General features: G+C 38.1%; 1 protein-coding gene and 1 long non-coding RNA gene across 2 annotated transcripts in view; one reads left to right on the top strand and one right to left on the bottom strand.

Moving 5' to 3' along the window:
• The window catches only part of ext1a (exostosin glycosyltransferase 1a), a 98,139-nt gene that overhangs the window by 20,459 nt on the left and 57,052 nt on the right, over positions 1–20,628 (top strand). The window lies entirely within an intron of this gene.
• On the bottom strand, positions 2,923–3,817 carry LOC125784401 (uncharacterized). Its single transcript, XR_007427192.1, has 2 exons — positions 3,544–3,817; positions 2,923–3,041 (listed from the first exon to the last, which is right to left on the bottom strand). It is a non-coding gene; the product is annotated as an uncharacterized LOC125784401 (long non-coding RNA).

Below are 20,628 nucleotides of genomic sequence, written 5' to 3'. Positions count from 1 at the left end.
AGTTTGGTAAAATCAAAGAAACTCATACATTTTAATTGGTCTCTTAATTGTTTTCAGAGCTCTATATTGCCAGGTTTCTGCTAATGTAAAACCCTAATGATAAATTCCATCCACCGCTGGCACAAGTTCACCAGAGCTTACCAGCCATTCTTATGTAACAATATAGCAGCCTCCTGGATATGATATTGCTTTTGATTATTCATGCCTCCACCAGCAGATATTGGAGATATGTTTTGTCACATAGACGTATCTTTCTGCCCACCATCCGCTTCATCTTCCACCCACAGTCCTCCATCTCCATCAGCTCAGGATTCAGAAGGAACCAGGCTAACTCCCCTCACTGTGCGGCTAAGCCAAGGAGCAGGGTTTAGAACGGCTCTATAAATACATCCTGCAGGGTGGCGTGACGTCAGGCTGTTTTCGCGTCGTACGGCCCGCGTGCGTTCCTCTCCTTCGTCCTTTGGCAGCGCTTCTTAATTGGAAACGTGCTGGGAGCTTTCAGAGTTACGGCTGGCATTTGATCCCTTCCGGCTCCGGCCAGCAGTCAGTCAGAGTCTCTCTCTCTCTCTTTCTGTCTCTCGCTCTCTCTCGTTCTACTTCTCGCTCTCTCTTTTAGCTGTAAGTCTTGAGCCTGGGCTCTGTGGTTGGGCTTCTAAAGGGCTTTGCTTGGGATTCATGCCTCTGCAAAATCACCATCCGTGCTGGAGCTTATTTCATGTAGAATAGTGAAGGGAGATGTTGACGTAGTGAAGCTGGTCTTTTTGTAAAGCTGACATTTTGACAGAGTAAAAGCCCTTTTTTTCGTCTGTGAGGAGCATTTTTATAAGAATCAAGCCGTATTCCTGTTTTTTCAATGTTTTCAATGTTTGTTTTTATCCATTTGGGATAAATAGTTGAGTTTTGTAATTGAGATACCTTCTGTGCAGATCCGTAAAAAATCTTAATGTGTTTATTTGTCGAAAAAAAACTTAATGTATCTTAAAATTGTCATCAATCAATTTCTTAAATGTCTTAAAAATTCCCCAAACAGTAAATACAATGTTGGTTTAAACATAGCATTTTGCACTTTTCAAATGTGGTTATTTTCATGTTTATCGGTTCCTTTTGAGGTAGGAAAACACGTGTGTTTTAATCTAAAAATGATGTAACTCAACAAAAATGCACATTTGTTGAATTGCATAAATATCTTCACTTTAACACTTACAGGGTTTGTACAATGAAACTGAAACACCTTTTATTTTAGTGTGGGAGGTTTCATGGCTAAATTGGAGCAGCCTGGTGTCCAATCTTCATTAATTGCACATTATTGCACCAGTAAGAGCAGAGTGTGAAGGTTCAATTAGCAGGGTAAGAGCACAGTTCTGCTCAAAATACTGCAATGCACACAACATTATGGGTGACATACCAGAGTTCAAAAGAGGACAAATTGTTGGTGCACGTCTTGCTGGAGCATCTGTGACCAAGACAGCAAGTCTTTGTGATGTATCAAGAGCCACAGTATCCAGGGTAATGTCAGCATACCACCAAGAAGAACCAACCACATCCAACAGGATTAACTGTGGACGCTGTAAGAGGAAGCTGTCTGAAAGGGATGTTCGGGTGCTAACCCGGATTGTATCCAAAAAAAACATAAAACCACGGCTGATCAAATCACGGCAGAATTCAATGTGCACCTCAACTCTCCTGTTTCCACCAGAACCACAGTAAATTATTGTGCTCTAAAACCAGGTGTTTCAGTTTCGTTGTCCAATCCCTGTATCTCAAGCTGTGATTGGTCAGGAGGCTCACAGAATGCTCTCGGTTGGGTATCAAAATAATTCTAGGTCAATACAACAATCAGCCATAAAATTAGCAATTATGGCTAATTCAGAGTATTATGTGGGTCCCATTTGAGGCTTGGACTGTGGTATCAGGCACCAAGACTTGAGCAACACTCTCTGGTGGTAATGAAAGGTCATACTAGTCCACAGGTCTAATTACAGACCTTCCAGATGTTTGCCAATAAAACTCCATGTTTTCCCACTGTGATTGAGATGTCTGGACTTTCCCTTGTGACCTCGGTTTGAGAGACTCTCACAGGAAGCTGGATACAGCAGACATGCTCTTTGATTTAGCTGGAGAGGAGATGAAGTAAAGACTAGACTAGACAACTAGACAGAGATTTTGTCATGGGATAGCAGTCAACAGTACAGGTGCAGATAATAAAAAATAGAATATCATTGAAAAGTTACTCTATTTCAGTAATTCAGTTAAAAATGTGAAACTCATGCATTATATAGATGTATTAAACACACAAGCTGCGGTCCAATCTGAAGGGAGCTGCCTAGGTAGTCATTGCCTTCAAAGGCAGCTCCCTCGTTCGGCAGCATTTTCACCCATAAGGGATCTTATAAGGCAGCGCGTTCGGGACACGCTCTGGAGTCAGCATACGTCATCACGTCTAGCGCGCTGTGCCCGTGAGCTGTTTATAAATAACTAAAGTTAATGATCACTTACCTCGGGATAAATCAGTGGCAAAATGGAGCGGCAGCTATTTCTCTTTTACTCATCCAAATATTACATATATTTAAATATTCATGATTTACTTTAATTCTACACTTTTCCTCACTTAATTCTCAGAGTATGGTCAGTTTTATTTATGTATTTAATTTATTTTTGATTAGATGCTTCATAGAAATGCATGAGTAATGAAACCATAATATAATAAATATTTTGTATGAGCCATCAGAGCTAAATTATCAAACTAAGCTACGTTTCACACAATAGTACATTCATACACAGTCAGCTAATTTATCTTTACCTTTTAGTTGCATAAAACACATGATTCATAAACTTTTTATTTATTTATTTACCCATACCCACTAGTTGAGATGTGATACTACAATAAGCATAGTGACTATAAAACACAGCAAGCAAAAATAATAATGTTAAGAGAGAAAACTTTATTACATTCAAAGAAAAAAATATATATTCATAAAGGGAGCTAACGCTGCCTCCAGCCGGTCTGACCAGCGTTCACCTTCCCCGGCCCACGTTCATCCCTGTGGAAAAAATAAATCTGAATTAGTAACAGTGGTTTATGGAGAACACGCTCATAATTCCACTATTTACACAATTAATCACTCAGTTACAGGTAAATCTAGTTATTCCCTCTAACAATTAAACTGTTTACGCATTAAATCACTAAATTACAGGTTATTCTACACGTTTACACTATTTACACAGTAAATCACTTAGTTATACGTAACAGTGACTTAAAACAGTTAAAACTTTTTATACTGGACGGCCAGGGTATCTTTGTTTCCTAGCGGGGGTTTCCTCAGCGCTGCAGCCGCGTTTGGTACTCTGTAAGTCGGCTAGATGCGTGTTAGCTTACCCGGTAAATTAGCGCGATAAGCTAACGGTAGCTTCCGCCGGTCAGGTCTTACATTAAATGAAGTACAGGCGAAAACAACGATGGAAAACAACTTAAAACAGTCTAAAATATGCTAGTTTGATAAACCCACGCAGCGGTGAGTGGAAATACAGGCGGGAATTACTTACATTTGTACAGAAACTCCGTGGCAGGCCGGCTCCGTCCGCCATGTTTTTAAATCTGAGCGCTGGAACTCTGAGCTGGTGAAATGCATCATGGGATTGCCTTCGCCGTGAAGGATACATCTCACGCTGCCTTCAGAATTGGGGTAAAATAAGGCAGCTGCCCAGGTAGGCAGCACATGCTACCTTCCGAATGGGACAGTCCTTTTCTCGGGAGCGCGCCTATGCTGCCTGCAAATGCTGCCTAGTTGGGCAGCTCCCTTCAGATTGGACCGCAGCTATTGTCATCTATTTTAAGTGTCCAATTATTTTTTTGTTATTGATTATGGCTTACAGCCAATGAAAACCCAAAAATCAGAGTTTTATAAAATTGGAATATTATATAAGACCGATTAGTACTTTTGGCAGTGTGGGCAGTGTGCCAAATCCGCATATACATAAAAGTTGTGGAAACTTCACACTAGACCTTGAGCAGTTTGGACTGTGTGTCTCTCCACTCTTCCTCCAGACTCTGCTCCCTTGATTTACAAATGAAATGTAAAATTTACTGATGATCAGTCATGATTTGGAGAGTCATGTCTGTCATCTGCTGGTGTTGATCCACTGTGTTTTATTATCAAGTCTAAAGTCAGTGCAGTTTTGTTTTCCCACAAAATCTTACAGCACTTCATGCTTCCCTCTGCTGACGACTTTTATAGAGATGTGGATTTCCTTTTCCAGCAGGACTTGGCACACTGACCACACTGCCAAAAGTACCAGTTGTTCTTATATAATATCTAATTTTCTGAGATACTGATTTTTATAGTCTGTAAGCCATAATCATCAACAATAAAAGAAATGAACACTTAAAATAGATCACTCTGTGTTTAATACATCTATATAATATATGAGTTTCACATTCTGAACTGAATTACTGAAATAAATTAACTTTTTTTTAATGATATTCTAACGAGCTGAAATTAAATGGGAGTAACAAGGCTGTTTTTGAGGCGCCGAGTTGTCCAGCATTGTTTTATGATCGAGAGATCAATGGTTTGAATCCCGGTCATGCAGCTTACTATCAGCTGCTAGAACCCTGAGAGAGCACAATTGGCTTTGCTCTCTCTCTGGGTGGGTAGATTATGCTCTTTCACCTCATCACTCCAAAGGGTGATGTGGATCAGCACGAGGCGTCTGTGAGCTGATGTATCAGAACCGAGTCGCTGTGCTTTTCTCCGAGTGTGCTGTGATGCTTTCAGGCAATGCTGCATCACCAGCAGTTTAAAAAGAGGCGTAGTCTGACTTCACATGTGTCGGAGGAGGCATGTGCTAGTCTTCACCCTCCTTGTGTTGTGTTGTAGCATCACTAGTGATGGAGATATACAGCTGAGTAGCAACTGAATGGGTGGGACAATCGACCTATAGCTAAATTGGGGAGGGAAAATGTAAGAAAATTCTAAATAAATCTTAGAAAACAAATGTAAGAAGTAGAAAGTTCAGATAATTGTGTGGTAATGTAAGAAGTACAAGTGAGAATGCGTCTAAAAAATAAAAAAATTACTCCAGTAAAGTATAGATAACCAATATTTCTACTTAAGTAACGTGGCTAAGTATTTGTATTTCATTACTTGACAACTCTGTCGCTGTATTTTAATTAAGTTTTTGGTGAAAGCCTTTACTGCTTAGTGATCTTAGTGCACAGTTGCTCAAATAAATGCAGAATTACCTTTCTTTTATTTGGAAAAAAACAATAAAATAAAAAGCTGTCCCAATACTTTTGTCCAGTTTACTTGTCTCAGATTGACACCTCTGCTTTGTGCTCTATTATACGCTCTCCAGATTGTTGTCTTACCCGACCCTGTCCTAATATCCCCGCTCTGATATGTTCCTCTTCATATCTGTACGTTATTTATTTGTGCACTAGCCCTGCAGCAGAAATCATTGAATGCAATATAATCTTCAGAGCTGTGTTCTAGTGTGCTGGAAGCTACAGGAACAAAGACCCCTCCCACACAATGCTGTCTCGGTTGGTAAGCACACTTCCTGAGGCCAGAGCTGCCTTTCAATTATTCCTCACATTAGAATATTTTACAGTGTGATAAATGCACTGGATTTAAATGCCAGTCTTATTAATAAGGTACGTTACTTCAGCCATCAGTGATTTTTTTTTTTTTTTTTTAATAATGCTGCTGTTTCTATGGCTACCAACTCCAAACAAACATAAGGCTTTACTTTACAATCATTTTATTTTTATTATCAATTTTACATTAACTTTTCCACATTTTAATCCTAAATATATATATACAAACATATAGAACAGACACAGTAACTGGACTTAACAGGGTTCAGGCAGGTTAGCAGAGTCGCCAACAGTTGGTCACTAAATGTTGTAGCCGCAGTGCTAACAGACACAACAGCCAGACTTGAAAGGTTGCTGTCGATTAGCCGCAATGCTAACAGCCAGTGCAGGTGGGCTTGGCGTGGTTGTGGCGGGATAGTGATTGTTTCCTGTCACTATTACATTATTGATTTATTGTACAAAACATTACTTAAACAGTATTTTTTGCTAATATTTTTTGTTAATATTGCACACTTTATTTTGCTAAGTGTGCCCAAGTTGGTATGTTGACTAGGTTATGCAAACATTTATCTTTTAAAGAAGGTGTTTGCAAAACTGCTAGTGTAATGCATTTAAGGTGGAATGTAAAAAAAAATAGTCAAAGTTAGTTTCTCTAAAACTATGCCATGTTTCAGAACTGCTGGTCTAGTGTGTTTAAGGTGAAATTTAAAGTGGAATGGTGGAAAGTAAAAAAAAAAAACAAAACAAAAAAAAAAACAATCAAAAATGTTAGTTTTTCTCGTAGACTGTGTATATCTGGACAGAGCATCGTCTCTCAAAAGTGAAGCCACCACAGGTCGGGCGCCCCCTGCTGTTCGGTTGCAGAAAGCTGTGTAACTCCACGCATTCCCATAGGTTTCAATGGCAAAACAGACAACTTTCAATCACATTTTTTTTTCTATTATACTGTAATTCTTAAAACGTTATTCAGCTCTATTCAAAAGGTGTGGTTATTGTAAAAGGGCTGGGTTACACCTAGCCGGGGTGGGGCCAATGACTGTGTATAGCTCTGTGGAGGCAGCCCTCAGGGGCGGGGTTATTTAAATGAGTAGGCTGTCTCTCCACAGTCTTTCTCCCTCCTCTGGTCTCTACTGCGCAGACTCGGGTTTCAGGATCACCAACATGGCGGAAGATTTTGGCTTCATTTTTATTGAATGAATGGGAACGGCGACACGGCGTCCATCTTTTTTTACAGTCTCTGGTTTCTCTTAAACTACTCCCTTTTTTAAAACTACTGGTGTAGTGCATTTAAGGTGGAATTTAAGTTGAAATTTAATGTGGAAAGGTGGAAATAAGTATAATAAGAATAAAACTAGTTGAAAACATTAGTTTCACTTAAGCTATGCCATGTTTGGAACTTTTAGTTTGGTGCATTTAAGGTGGTATTTAAGGTACAATGTAAAAAGAATAAAACTAGTTGAAAGTGTTAGTTTCTCTAGAACTTCATGTTTTGAAACTGTTGGTCTAGTACATTTAAGGTGGTATTTAAGGTACAATGTAAAAAGAATAAAACTAGTCAAAAGTGTTAGTTTCTCTAGAACTTCTTGTTTTGAAACTGTTGGTCTAGTACATTTAGGGTGGAATTTAAGGTAGAATGTAATAAGAATGGAACTAGTTGAAAACATTAGCTTCTCTAAAACTACATGTTTTGGAACTGTTCTCGTGCATTTAAGGTAGAATGTAAAAAGAATAAAATTTGTATATTAATATTGCACACACATTCTAATTGTGCCTAAGTTGATATGTTGACTTCGCTGATTAATTTTTGAAGTGGGTAATGCAAACATTTTGTATTTTCCAGAGCAGATGACTGAATATTCCTAATAATTAAATGTTCATTGCTCGTTACGAGAGGGTGTTTGCATAGGTATATTATTTTATTATTGTTTTATCAGTGCTGTAAAAGGATATTTAACATACCATTAATATAATATAATTTATTCCAATAATTTCTGTGGCAGAATATCATCTACAAAACATAATGCATCAAGACAGGCCTATTTCAAATTACAGTATATGTGTGTTGTGTGTGCAGTCATGTATTTGTGTGTTTGTGTTATAATTGGTAAGTGATTCCAGCAGAAGACTGAATAAGTGAGCAGTTACAGCAGCTCTGAACAGGCTGCAGTCTGCTGGTTTGGTTAATGAAGGGATTGGTAATTGTGTGATGAGCAGAAGCAGAAGTGTCCAAAGCAGGAACACACTAAACCCTACACTCAGAACTCTTAAAGGCTGCACTCTGACACAGCTGTGTGTTGCTTGTTTATGTATAGATATATATGTATGAGAGTGAGTGTGTATGTTAGTGTGTGTTAGTGTGCATGAGGCCAGGTTCAGCACTGTGGCTTTTACAGCATTTTCACTGCGGAAAGGCTGATTATCAGGACAACCACTGTCTGTTAGCATGTTGTGCAGACACTTGTTTTTCAAACTAATAAAGTCAATAATTCAAAACATTGGTTTAACTCAATAAAAAGAGAATTTTTACCCATGATCGTTTTCTTACCTTTGATTGGGTAACGCCACTTCGGAGATAGGTACAGAATAATTTTATGTTAAAAAGCAGTGGAGCATCAATTTATTTATTCCTTATTGACTGTTAAAATAATCCTATACCAAAAAACATTTTGTAATTTTGAAGCAGGTAGCCACGATGCCAGCAGGTTAGATCTGCTGGGTTAGACCAGGTTAGCCGCAATGCTAATGCAGGGCTCAGTAGGGTTGGAACCACGATGCTAACAGGTAAGGTCCAGCTTAAAAAAACAAAAAGATGTTGCTAGTCTAATGCATTTAAGGTGGAAATGTTGAATGTAAAAAGAATAAAACTAGCTTATTTATTTAAAATGACACTGTATTATGGAATTGCTGGTCTAGTGCATTTTAAGGTGGAAATGTGAAATGTAAAAGAATAAACCTTATCAAAAGTTAGTTTCTCCAAGACTACACTATGTTTTGGCCCTGCTGGTCTAGTGCATTTAAGGTGGAATGTAAAAAGAATAAAACTAGTCAAACATAAGTTTCTCTATATCTACACCACAATTTGGCCCTGCTGGTCTAGTGCATTTAAGGTGGAATGTAAAAAGAATAAAACTAGTCAAACATAAGTTTCTCTAAATCTAAACCACAATTTGGAACTGCTGGTCTAGTGCATTTAAGGTGGAATTTAAAAAGAATAGAATTTGTCAAAAGGTAGTTTCTCTAAAACTACACCACAATTTGGAGCTGCTGGTCTAGTGCTTTTAAGGTGGAAAGTTGGAATGTTAAAAGAATAAAACTTGTCTAACATTAGATTCTTTAAAACAATATTGCATATCTTGGAACTGCTAGTCTAGTATATTTAAGGTGGAAAGGTGCACTTAAAAAAGTATGAAACTAGTTGATTATGTTAGCTTCTCTAAGACTACAACTAGTCTAGTACATTTAAGGTGGAAATGTGGAATGTAAAAAGAATAAAACTAGTCAAAAAATGTTAGCTTCTCTAAAACATGTTTTGGAACTGCTGGTCTAGTGCATTTAAGGTGGAAAGGTGTAATGTAAAACATGCTGCTATCATTAGACTAAATCACTAAAACTACTGCATGTCTTGGAACTGCTAGTCTACTTAAGGTGGAATGTAAAAAAAATAAATAAAACAATTAAAAAATTTTATTTTCTCTAAAACCAAATCACAATTTGAAACTGCCGGTCTAGTGCTTCTAAGGTAGAATTTAAGGTGGAATGTAAAAAGAATAAAACTAGTCAAAATTATTAGCTTTTCTAAAACTACAGAATGTTTTGGAACTGCTGGACTAGTGCTTTTAAGGTGGAAAGTTGGAATGTAAAAAGAATAAAACTTGTCTAACATTAGATTCTTTAAAAAAATATTGCATATCTTGGAACTGCTAGTCTAGTATATTTAAGGTGGAAAGGTGGAATGTAAAAAGAATAAAACTAGTCAAAAATGTTAGCTACTCTAAAACATGTTTTGAAACTGCTGGTCTAGTGCATTTAAGGTGGAAAAGGTGTAATGTAAACAAAATAAAACATACTGCTGTCATGACTGCATGTATTGGTACTGCTAGTCTACATTAGGTGGAATGTAAAAAAAAAAAAAAAAAAAAAAAAAAAAAAAAAAAAATTAAAAATTTTTTGTTTCTCTAAAACCAAATCACAATTTGAAACTGCCGGTCTAGTGCTTCTAAGGTGGAATTTAAGGTGGAATGTAAAAAGAATAAAACTAGTCAAAATTATTAGCTTTTCTAAAACTACAGAATGTTTTGGAACTGCTGGTCTAGTGCTTTTAAGGTGGAATGTAAAAAGAATAGAGCTAGTCAAGGGTTAGCTTCTTCTTCTAGACCAACAGTTCCAAAACATGGTGTAGTTCTAGTGTATTTAAGGTGGAACGTAAAATAGTAGAATAGTAGAATAAAACTTGTCCCCTAACTTTAGCTTCTCTAAAACTACGTCTTGGCTTGGAACTGCGGTTCTATAGGTGCAGTTGGCACCTCGGTTCTGCAGATGGATGGCATTGACGTACGTTGGAGAATAAGGCTAATTTTAAAGATTGATCTTGGGATTATGTGAATCAATATCAGATTATTTAAAATTAGAATCTGTTTGGCTAGGAGAACCTACTTTTTAAACCCACCCTAATGGCTTTTGTCAAGTACTGTCCATTAGTCTGTAGAAACTAATAGTGTTGAAATAGGTGGTCCCCTCATATTTAGGCTGTACCTTACCTTGCCCAGGTAACAAGTTAACAGGTAACAATGTATGGCCTTTTCTTCTGATTGTGTGTGCTATAGTGTGCGCTGTAGTGTGAAGGCCATTGTGTGTGTGCTGGCCGTGAGCCGGTTCCTCGCCTCAGGCTACCCGCTGCTGCAGAATCAGGAGAAAAGGCTGTACATGCTTGTCGTTTGTTTAGCCGGCTCTCGGGGTGCTGAGGCAGGATGATGTATATTTGTGGAGCTTGGCAGTTGGGAGCAGGTGATGTATTTGACGTGGAATGCTGAGAGCAGAGTTTTCCCTGCTCGCTCTGCGTGACCGGAGCGCCACTCTTTCCACTGCTTCCCGGCCGGCGATAACTCGCTCCTCCGGCGTGATGAGGCTTTCGCAATCATCCCGCTTGTTCAGTGAAATATGTTTTGAAAGCTACAGCTAAGATTTAAGCCGAGCTAACGCAAATCCCAGGCCTTAAAATCCTGCCACGTCCCTGCCCCAAACACGTGTCGTCATAGCCTTCCTGATCCAGAGATTACTGCCTGTAGTGATCATCCTGAGTACTGCCGGTCAGTTAGATTAAAAAAAATATATATATATATATATATATGTATATGATATAATTTTATCGATGGATGCTAGAGCTGCATGATATGACATTTAATAGCTGCTGCTATGGTACATGTTTCATGGCATGCTGTCATGCAAAAAAACCCTTTATCTCCCATTTTGATTTTGTCGACATATTGTATTTTTCGCTTAATCCAAAAATCGTCAGTGCATTTTATAATCCAGTGCACCATATGTATACATTCTACCAGTCAGGTATTAATTAGCTGTAAAGCCACTCTGCTAAAGTACAGAGCTATAAGGGTGAGTTTTCCATGAAGTTTCTCCAGCACTAAGGCTGGGTGCAGCAGTAGTAGCATTAGCCGCTAACCACTGTGTTAGGTGTTTCGCTGTTCAGAGGTGAGTATATCAAACTGTAGTTTGCGTGTTTACCATGTTAAAACAAGCTACATGTGACCAACCGCTAGCTAATATTGCCCTGGGTAACCAGAACACTCAGGGTTACTCAGTGTAGCGCTGTAATGCGGCATTTACTAGCAAAGAGAAACATAGCGGCACCCCTGTTCTTTGCTATTGTCACTTAAAATGTACCTTATCTGGTTTGCCTTATGTATGAAAATAAACCAGAAAATAGACATTGATTGATAGCATGCATTGTAATATGTCAATAAAATGCGGTAATTTGAGTCTGACGGATGTATTTTACATTCTCTCCAAGCTGAACGACAAACAGACCATTAGAAAAGCTCCAAAATGATTTTTTTTTACCTTGACATGTGTTGAAATTTGTTGGTTAATCTATCTTTTCTCTTCTTCATAAGTCTTACTTGTTGCACTTTGTGTCGCCCAGTTCTAATTTCATAACATTTCATAAGATTCTGAATGATCAATAGCAATCTGTCTTTCTGATAAAGTAACGTACTGTAAATCTGGCAGTTATTCTTTATAATATATCAGAAGTAGTAAATCCAAATATTCCTTGTTGTTTCTTGTTGTTGTAGCAAATGTTCTTTTGCAGATACCCAGGATAATAGCCAGAATCTACAGCCACAATGCTAGCAGGAATTAGCTTTGATGCTAAAAAGCCTCTTTATATGCCTGCTCCTTTTACACTACATTGCAAATGTTCTTTTCAGTAATAAAACCTAATTTACCTAAATTAGCGTTAGCTTTATTTAATCTACCTTTCTGTTTTATTTTTTTGTAATTTTTTAACTAACATAGGAAAATTCATCAAATTCTGAATTATAAATTGCGTTTTTGCCTTTTTTATTTAAAGTAGCCTGTCTTTGCTGTTAAAAAACATGGTATCTTTTTTTTTTTTTTTGATAATTTACAGTTATGTTAATCTGGCTATTATTCTTTATATTGTGTCTGGAATTCATAGTGGATGGGCCAATAGAAATGCTTCAAATCGACTTGGAATTAAACCATCTTTAATTGATTTCCATTAAAAGAGTCGTAACAGTTTTACATGCTCCTGAAATGTGTGGTGTAGGTTAAAAGTGTGTTCTCTTTGGCTGGGTCTTTCCCAGCTACCAAAGCCATCGCGTGGCAAGGTGAACCCCTGACTGATGTGCAGATAGACACTCCTCCACACTTAAACATGCAGATCCATATCAACCCCCCCAATCACCACCCCACCACCCCCAACCCCTCGCTCCCGGATCATCCACTTCATCAGAGGAGATAGCTCACACTGGCAGAGTCTTATCAGTGAGCTCCCTCTTCACTCTCTTTTAGACGCTGGTAGAACCTTTTAACAGGGGCTTCTCCGTCCCCAGCCCCCTGTACACAAATACCTCAGCGTCAGCAGGTGGGCTGCTCCAGTGCCTGATCAAAAGTAATGTTCTGATTGTTACCTGCTGGCCGTCGAATCATGGGGGATCACTGTGACGCAAAAGGAGCTGTGTGGGAACCATTCGTCATTGCGTGTAGTCAGGATTTTTGGCTTGAAAGGACTTGCCTTAGCCTCTGTCCACTTGATAACACTCGTGATGTTCTGGAGATCATGATGCTACCTTCTACATCATGCTGGATTTGCCTGGCATCTGTGCCACATTTTTGCAAAGCACCATGTGCCACCAGGAGAGGTTATCTTGCCACTAGGATTGCATCTTTTGCGATAGAGAAGCTGGAAAGATTGCTCAGAGCTGTGCAAGATTGTAATTTAAAGGAGAACTCCGGTGTAAAATGGACTTTTGGTGTGGTAAAACATGATGAAGACCACTAACCTTCGTTGAATAGCTCACCTCCGGTTTCCTGCAGCTTTCCGAGATCCTGTAATTTTTGCAGTTTCTCAAAACATGCTTTAGTGTGGATATAATGGATGATATGGGGCATATTTTGCCCTTGCAGATAAATCGCTTTTTACACCGTTATCCAGGCTCAAAGTAGCTCCACACCTCAGAGCTCTGGCATTTAAAATGAGGCATTAAGAACTTTGAGTGCACAGGAAGCTTATTAGAAAAACACTGTTCGGTTAAGAGTTTACATTCACTGAAAAATACCATGTGTGAAATAATTCGAAAATTGCAGTAATCTGATAACGAACAGATTTTTGAATGTATGTAAACTCACTCAAAACCGCATATGTAGAGGACATACAGATAATTGAAATAATGTTACTCTCTTCCCAAAAGTTTCACCAAGTATAGCAAAATGAAATGATAAATAATACAAAATAACGCACCATAATTACTCTTTGGGCGCGCGTTTCCATGGAGATCCACGTTAAAACACAACAGCGAGTGGAAAGCCGAGAAAACTCACTTTCACGTGACCGAGAAAGCCTAAAAACCTCACTGGTTTTTTTTTTTTTTTTTTTTTTTTTTTTTTTTTCCCCAATTGCAGCCGGATGCAAGAGTTGTATTATTGAGAAGAAGTGTGAAATATTTTTTCAAAGACGTCTCTCTAAGAAACTAATCACGTCTGGCTTGATAGACATTCAAATAAAAAATCTACATTAAAATTAAATCCAATTAATTAAAAGATCTAATTGCCTTTTTATGTCCATTGCGTTGCAAATCTGTAAGATTTTTTGTTTTAAGTTCGATATTGACTTTTATATTTCACAGGCCATTCAGTAAAACAGTAAAATAAACATAAAAAGTGCTCTGAATGATATAATTCGTTTAAAAATTTGCCTTACTTTGCCTCGTTGGCTGTAATGACGCTGTGCCCTCAAATTCAAAGCTCTTACAATCGCCTACAAGATGATACAGAACAGACTCCTTCCTACCTGCACTGATCACTCCTTAAGGCTTACGCCACCTCCTGGCCGCTGCGCTCCTCCAATGAACGTCGCCTCGCTTTACCAAACAAACACTCACACAAAGCAATCCAGACTGTTCTCATACAGAGTTCCACAATGGTGGAACAAACTACCTTCCACTACCAGATCAGGAGAATCTCTCGCTATCTTTAAGAAACTCCTGAAGACAGAGCTCTTCAAAGAGCACTTACTCTCCTAACACCTCTAACTAACTACCTTCCACTACCAGATCAGTAGAATCTCTCACTATCTTTAATAAACTCCTGAAGACAGAGCTCTTCAAAGAGCACTTACTCTCCTAACACCTCTAACTAACTACAAACTACTTCTAACCTCATTTCCTTCTTCCCCTCCATCACTCCTCTATCCCATTATTTCCCTTTGACCTCCTTTAGGACCTATATAAAGATGTTTTACCTATATAAAGATGTTTTACTTTTTTACTTCACTATTGTAAGAAGCTTTGGAAAAAAGCATCAGCCAAATGTAATGTAATGTAATGTAATATAAGTTCTTGAAAAGTTCTATTACTGAGTTGTTTCTAGTACTAAGTTTCAGTACGGTGTTCCAATCTGAGACTCTGAGCCCCTTTTCTTTACTGTATTGGCTCTGCTTCATAAAAATGCCAGGCTCTTCCTTCCACCTCTGTGAAACTTTTGACTTCCCCTTGCGATCTCATAACCCGAGCGCTCGCTAGGAAATCCGCTCTTCCAGTCTTCCCCACTGTTCCACTAATTACCTGCCTGCAGAGCCGGCCTGGGAAAGCATTACCCAGCCTTATTGGGCTTGATTTGTCCTCTAATTTCCACTTCGGGACCCTGGTGCCTTTTCCTCGCGCCATCGCTCACAAGCTGAAGTGAAAATGGACGTCCCTAAGTGCTCTGTGTGTTCGGGGTGCAAATGAAATTGGAGGCAATTAAAAATCGCATTGGGGCATTATATCCCACGCTAGGCTAATTTCCTCCTTTTTTTGGAGCCAGTCGGAGCGTCTCAGAGAGGCTGTATCGGTGAACTCGAGATTGCTTCCCCTGCTCTTGAGTATGTGAAGTTTGTTTTTCGGTCAGGACTCATCATATCTCACTCAGTAGGAGATTTATTGTTCTTGTGGTTCTAGATTCCTCCCTGATGCCCTCAGCCTGACCCCGGAGGATTACGGGCTTCACTCCTGCATTCCTTTCACCCATTCTTAATATCGGACGCTTTCTTCTTCCTCACTGGGCAAGTGTGTCAGTCTGTCTGTCTGCACACTCAGATATACCCAGAGGTGGAAAGTAATGAATTACATTTACTCAAGTTACTGTAATTGAGTAGATTTTATGAGTAATTTGTCATTTTTAAAGTAGTTTTTAAAATAGGTAATTTTACTTTTACTAAAGTACATTTTGACACAAGTAATCTACTTTGCTAAATTGGAAAACTCCCAATTACTGAGTAAAAAATAAAATGCTGGGGGAAAAATACAATTGTCTGAATAAAAAAAGAAAAAATAATAAAATATCGTGCTACTTACCTTCTATCGTTTCCACAGTAATTTTATTAATTATTTATGCAAATATATAAAATAGGCTAAGATAAAAGGTATTGGCGTGGTCACTTTGCATAAACTCTGTTTATATAAGTGATAATAAAGTTAGAATGTGGTTTTGTGACATTGCGCTGCTTTACGTTATTTGACAGACACGTGCGATACTTTTTGTACTTCTACAGAAGTATTTTAAACCCTAGTATCTATACTTCTACCTACAGAGTAATAAATATCAATACTTTTACACCTTTCTCCTCCATCTTCCCAGTGCTCCCTCTGTGCTTCAGCTGTGTCCTTAACCAGGCCTTTAAAGATCATTAGTCTTCTGAGCATTTTATCTTCCTGCTCAGAGTCTCCTGAAAGCCGTTCCCCACGACCCTGCTGGCCCAGGAACAGACGAATTCCTGCTCTGTAATTATCTGTCCAGAGTAACTTATCTCTTTCAGGAAGAGATTTTCACACAGTTCACTGAGTCTGGATTAAGCTTTTTCAACTCGTTTGTCCTCTTTCTCTGCGCGGGGCTTTCCTTTCTCCTCGTGGTTTTTGTGTTTTGATTAAAATTAAAGCTGAGAAGCTGCGATTTTATGTATTTAATTGAGGTTTTGTCAGTATAGCCAGTTAGACGTATTTAACTTACTTTAACGCGCAGCTCAAAACGCTAATTTTTAAGCTTGTCATATGAATGTCGATGGTCAGACTGAGTTTGGTGCACAGTTATTTCCAGTCACACAAGAACAGACTCCAAAATTTAGGAAATTAAAGGTCAAATAACTATTTCAGAAACATTTTAATCACTGATAACATCTGATAAACACCTCATGAATAGTTTATAGCTCTTGGATTAGTAATAAACAAAACAGTATATTGTATTTGTTGGCTTGTTCCAGTACACAAAAGGCGGATTCCCCACTGACCGTGCGTCCACACGGTGCCGGAAGTAATTCATTTTCAATGAGAGCGAGCGACACTGGGCGACAAGCAGCGACGCGGCGCGACGCGATGCGAAGTGGGCGGTTTGAGCGACGCGAGAGAGTTGACCAGAACTTAACTTTATGCAAATGAGCAGCTACGCGCGGCGGCGACTACCAATCAGAAACAGATTCTCATATGTCCGGCCTGAAATCGCTGCTCTGATTTTCGGTTCCTACTGAAGATTTATTCCGCCAGCAAAACGGAGAGAACAGAACTGAACTGAACTGAGCTGAGGTAAAATACTCCACTACACCAGCGGCTACCCCACTATAGTACTATCCTTACAGAATTACCTTATTTAATAGAAAACTATATATTAAACTGAGGAAATGATTTATTAAATTAACAGAACGATTTATGACAACTAAGGGATTTTTTTTAAATTAACAGAACCTTTTATTGAAACAAAGGGAATTATTTATTAAAGTTAACATAACGATTTATTACAACTGAAGAAAGTAATTAATACATTTAATATAACAGTTTGTTCAAACTGAGGTATGGAATTTGAAACGATTTAGGTAAAACTGAGGGAATTATTCATTACATTTTACAGAAAGATTTATTAAAACTGAGGGAATTATTTATTAAATTAAGAGAAAGACTGTTTATTAAATTAAGAGGATGATTTAATATATTTAAGTAAACATATTAATTACATCCAAGAAATTATTTATTACATTAAGTTAACAATATTTGAAATTATGGACAAATTAAGAGAATGATTTACTACATTAAGGAAAATAATGTATTATATTTAAGTAAACCTATTTATTGTAATATGAAATGATTATGTTAAATAATTGTACTTTAAAATAGTTATAAAAGTTTTTAATGTTTAGGAATTGTGTAGAGAGGCTGAACCCTTGTTTCTGTACGTGCCGTATTTGGAAAACGCCCACCAGCGACAGCTTGTTCTGAGTGAGACACGCCCCCAAGCGACTCGTCGCCTGTTGGACAGGCGACACAGAGCGATTTTATCGCGTTCGGTGTGAACGTACAGTAAGAGTGTTGTCCTCCTCTACATACTGTTTTTTTTTCGCACCATAAGATGCACTTAGAATCCTTTAATTTTCCCAAAATCGACATTGCGTCTTATAATCTGATGCGCTTTATGTATGAATTTTACCAGTCAGGTATTAAGGAGCAGTAAAGCTACTCTGCTGAAGTACAGAGTTATAAGAGTGAGTTTTCAGTGAAGTTTCTCCAGCACTAAGGCTAGGTGCAGCAGCAGCAGAATTAGCTTTAGCTGCTAACCAGCGCTAACTAGCTCTTTCGCCATTTAGAGGCTAGTATGTTGGACTGTAGCCTGCATGTTTACAGTGTTGAAACAAGCTACATGGCACGAACCGCTAGCTCATAGCGCCCTTGGTTACTGGAACCTTCAGGGTTCCTCAGTCTAGTGCTATCAGACGGCATTTACGCAGCTAATGATAATGCTGCTGCTGCTGCACCCAGCCTTAGTGCTGGAGAAACTTTACTGAAAACTCACCCTTAAACAAAATATTGGAAATGTAAATTTACTGTAAATAAACAGAAGCACTTTACTCACCCAAATAAACTGTTTTTAGGAGAGAAATCTGTGTAGATTAACATCAAAATGTTTTTTTTTATTATTAAGAATTACAGTTTTGTTGGCTTAGGCGCTTCCCCTAGCTTCCGCATTAGAAGGGAAACATGGCGACACCCTTGCTCACTTCGATTTAGGCATCCTTATTAGTGTCGCTTAATGCACCTTATAAATAGGTAAGCCTTATATATGAAAATAGACCAGAAAATAGACATTTATTGATAGCGCACCTTATAATCATAAAAATATGGTAAATTAAAGACTTAAACTGATTGTTCATGCTTGCAGTTTGAATGCAACCAAACCACAAATGTATCTGTTGGTTAGTTCACTAACATTTGATTAGCATTTAGCGATGGACTGAATATGTGACGACGTTAAAACTATTTGTTTGAAATATCCCAAAAAATCACTTAGTGTTCGGCCAGAAAAGTGAAAATTGTTAAATGTCTTTAACTGATTAATGATGCTTTCTTTTATTATTTTTTTTGACTCAATCAAATCTAAACCAACTTGATAATCAATTAAATATTGTTGAATTTTGGTTATGGAATTGTTTTGCCTTTTGAAAAGCAAGGCATAAATATATTTTTGCAGTGGTGAAAACATGGCAAAATTAAAGAAAAGTTAATCAGGGGAAAATGTGCTCAGTATTCAGTTTATTTTTTTATTTATTTTTTGTTTGTTTGCTTTTGGTTTCGGCCAAAAATGTTTAATTCTCCGCTTCCCTAATCTGCATGCAAATTGTTACTTTAAGATATTTTTTTTTGTTAATTCCGAGCTGAACCTGCTGCTGCTCAGGCAGAGAAAGCTGGAAGTGGAAGAAAGCAGTGATGAATCAGTGCTGGATTGAGGGAACGCTGAAAGAGGCGAATGCGACTCCTTTGTGCTGCAATTAGATAAATTAACCCGGGGTCAGAGAGAACAGAGCGGCAGGGAGGGCCTCGGCTCTGAGCTGCTCTAAATATTTGATGAATCCCGCTTTGAACTCATCCGGCGCTCCAGGAACCCGGGACCTCTCCGCTCAGAGAGAGCTTTGATACCTTCTTTTATGATTATTTTCATTTTGGGGAGCTGTAAATGATATTAAGCCATAACGGGTTTTAGATTTAATATATTCCAAATCTGTTTTGTTTTTTCTTGTGGGTTTTTTTGTGTAGAAGCCAAAATATTTGTGTACTTCCTGTTTATTACTTACAATGTGTAGAAGCCAAAATATTTGTGTACTTCCTGTTTATTACTTACAATGTGTAGAAGCCAAAATATTTGTGTACTTCCTGTTTATTACTTACAATGTGTAGAAGCCAAAATATTTGTGTACTTCCTGTTTATTACAATATTTGCAGTGGTCAGCTTTAAGCTTCAGCTTTGTCTTTCTTGAAGGACCTGCAAGCCTCTTAATCATAGAACTATTTCTATTGTGATTTACACTACAGGTCAAAAGTGGTAAAACACCCCCAGTTTTGCTTTTGCTCTTTTTTTTTCAAAAAATTCGGTTCAAAAAATAACCTGAAATTGGTACAAAGTTCAGAGAACTTGAATGGTACAAAAGTTAGCAGTTAACTGTCAGTGCTTTTAACAATAAAAACTACAAAAAAAGAAGCAAACTAAATGACTACTTACAACTGGAAATGGAAATGAACTGAGCTTTGAGAATGGATGCAGTAAAAATAAGACTGTTCAAAGCCTTTGTCTGTAGTAAATCGGTGGTGGAACTGTGGTGGAAGATTGTGTTACTGCACCCTCTACTGCAGCATTTACCATGTTTTTTACACTATAAAGCACACTGTTAATGAACATCTATTTTTTTTGGTCTATTTTCACACACAAGGCGCACCAGATTATAAGGCGCGTTATTATTTTTTTAAGTCGAACGAGTGCTGGGTGCAAATATACCCATATTTCTGTCCTGAAAACTGTTTATTTGGGTGAGTAAAGTGCTTCTGTTTATTTACAGTAAGCTTAGCTTTCCAGATTTCCACTAATGCCGCCCAAAATCGCTACACTGAGGAACCCTGAGTGTTCTGGTAAGCCAGGGTGATATTAGCTAGTGGATCATCTCACGTAGCTTGTTTTAAAACTGTAAACGGGAAGGCCGCAGTCCAATAATACTCACCTCTGAATGGCGAAAGAGCAAACTAGCGCTTAGTGCAGTTAGAGGGTAATGCTAATGCTGCTCCAGCAGTGCTAGTCGGGTTAGGAGCAGGCTACAAGCCAATTATACTCACCTCTGAACGGTAAAAGAACTCTTACAGAATATTTTTTGGACTACAAAGCTCAGTGGCTTATAAGGCGCATTTTAAGCGGCTACAGTAAGGAACAAAGGTGTCGCACAGTATCCTACAGAGGTTTCTTCTCTAAAAACTGTTTATTTGGGTGAATAA

Source organism: Astyanax mexicanus, chromosome 1 (assembly GCF_023375975.1).
Source record: "Astyanax mexicanus isolate ESR-SI-001 chromosome 1, AstMex3_surface, whole genome shotgun sequence".
In the NCBI taxonomy this organism is placed as follows: Eukaryota; Metazoa; Chordata; class Actinopteri; order Characiformes; family Acestrorhamphidae; genus Astyanax; species Astyanax mexicanus.
Note: the sequence above shows the minus strand (reverse complement) of the source record. Positions and strands in the feature narration are given on the sequence as shown.